Source organism: Bidens hawaiensis, unplaced genomic scaffold, assembly GCF_021521415.1.
Source record: "Bidens hawaiensis isolate Kalapana, Puna unplaced genomic scaffold, B.hawaiensis_p1.1 tig00008481_1, whole genome shotgun sequence".
Lineage (NCBI taxonomy): Eukaryota > Viridiplantae > Streptophyta > Magnoliopsida > Asterales > Asteraceae > Bidens > Bidens hawaiensis.
Window position 1 is genome coordinate 265,810 of NW_027491603.1, and position 2,645 is coordinate 268,454.

Consider the following 2,645-nt stretch of genomic DNA (forward strand, 5'->3'; position numbering starts at 1 on the left):
CCTGGTAGCAGCACAAGTCAACGGCCTTTATGATGCCAAGGAGAACACCATGCCTCTGTATCGAGCAGGCGAAGAGACTCACCGAACAATTTGACTTTTTCAGAATTATACACATTCTGCGCAGTGAAAATAAGTCTGCCGACGCGCTAAGTAAGATGGCATCAACCAGCTTCGATCATTTTGGCAAAGATGTCAGGGTGGAAGTAATGAGCAACCCGTCAGTGGGAGCGAAGTCTGTTCTTGTAATTCGTACAATACCTTCATCATGGATGACTCCAATAATGGAATTCTTGAAGGAGGGAAAGGTACCAGACGATCGCGCACAGGCGAGGAAGATAAGACACAAGTCGCAGAACTACGAAATGCTCGATGGTACGTTAAACCGACGCTCTTATCTTGGACCGCTCATGAAATGCCTAGACGCTGAGGAAGCAAGCTATGTGATTAGAGAGATACACGAAGGAATCTGTGGAATACATGCTGGCCCGCGCATGGTGATCGCCAAGGCAATGAACGCAGGTTACTACTGGCCAGGCATGTACTTGGACGCGTTAAAAGAGATCCAAAAATGCAAAGCGTGTCAGAGCTATGCGCCAAATACCATGCGGCCAAAGAACAACTTGATTCCGGTGACCTCTGCATGGCCTTTCCACAAGTGGGCAATCGATATTGTGGGTCCCTTACCACAAGCGCCAGGGCGAGTAAAGTTCTTGGAAGTGGCAGTAGACTATTTCACAAAATGGGTTGAAGCCAAGCCACTGGCAAAAATCACAGCCGAGGCAATGAAGCAATTTATTTGGATTCACATCATATGCCGTTTTGGCCTACCCATGGAAATAGTGAGCGACAATGGCAAACAATTCACTGACAGAAAGATATCCAATTGGTTGAAGGAATTGCACATCAAGCAGGTTTTCACTTCAGTATACCACCCTCAAGGGAATGGCCAAGTGGAACGCGCAAACCAAAGCTTGCTGAATGGGCTGAGGAAAAGGTTGGAGGGAGAGTCCCATGCATGGGTCGAGGAGTTACCCAATGTCCTGTGGGCGCACAGGACATTAAGCAAAACCAGCAATGGCGAGTCCCCGTTCAGCCTAACCTATGGAACGGAGGCTATGATTCCAGCAGAGATTGGATGCCCATCCTATAGAGTGCTCATGATGAGTAAGACTGATAACGAGCAAGAAAGGAGGTTGGATCTCAATTTACTTGAGGTACGCAGAGAGGCGGCTATCATCAGTGAAGCCAAATACAAGAAAAAGCTAGAAAAATACTACAATCAGCGCGTGAAAGAATGCCACTTCAAGAAGAATGATTTTGTCCTTCGAAACAATGAAGCTAGTCGCGCAATACCCTCGGGAAAGATGTCTCCCAACTGGGAGGGACCTTATCAAGTCTCGGAAGAATTGGGAAAAGGCGCATACGCTTTAAAAGATTTAAAAGGAAAGAAGATCCCGCACACATGGAACGCAGCACAACTTAGAAAATGTTTCATGTAAAAGTTGTCAAGTTTGTAATCAAGGCTTTTTAAGCCATTATGAATAATGATATGCTCTATTTTCTTTCTTAATATGTGTTCTATTACCTTTTGCATACATGTTTCACACTTCCTTTTATTAATTTTGAACAATATGACAACATTGTATTGACATCAAACTAAAAATAAAACGAAGTAAAACATACATGCGCGAGCTTCAAGCTCAGACGCGTTAACGAGTTTTAACTCTAAAACGTCAGGGACTTAGCCCAATAATATGAGCCTTAGCTCAAATTACTCATAGCATCCATCCTACGTATTGCGCAGCTGGACCATAAAAATACCTAAGCACAACTAAGGCAAGCATATGCCAAAGCATAGTTGTTAAGGTCTCAGGTCGGGGCCGTGCATGGGATTATAATGGATATAGGCAGAGTACACATACTGACACGTAAAGGCTAAAAAACTCATTCATAATTCCCTATAATAAATGCACGATAACGTTGCGCAAAAGAGGAATAATGAAATGCCAAGGCACGTGTCAGCATATTCAGAATATCGCAAAATAACTTGAAATATGACAACTGTTAAGGATTAAGTAAAAATAATTTCCTTACAACCTTGTTCAAGTTTCAATGTGTAAGCATACCTTATATTCAACAAGCACACGCATGCAATATAAAGAGATGAATTGGGAATGCGCAAGATGCGAATAAGGGAAACACAAAATTTCATTCCAAAATATAGAAGTTTACAAATTTACAAATGATGAGGTAAAAACTACAAACACAACTAAAAAAAAAAGGCTTTTCAAGTCTCTATGTTAATGTCAGCCTCTTCATCTTCCTCATCATTATTTCCTTCCTCAGCATCTGGCGCAGCCCGCTCCTCGTCATCTCCAAATTTACCATAATCAAGCTGTTCGTCTTGAATATAGTCGTCTCCTGTCATGATAGCGTCAGGAGTAGGTCCTTTGGCCACGCCAGAGCCGCTGGCAGAGGTAGCGTTGCCCGCGCCATCATCATTGCCACCAGTCCCTTCACATTCATCAAGTAATTTCTTTAAAGCGCCAAGATCGGGCTGGTCAGCAAGCGCGGCTATCTGCAAGTCACAAGGAACAGTATAAGTACAAAAGATTATGAAAATAAGTCAAGTAAACTCATTAAGG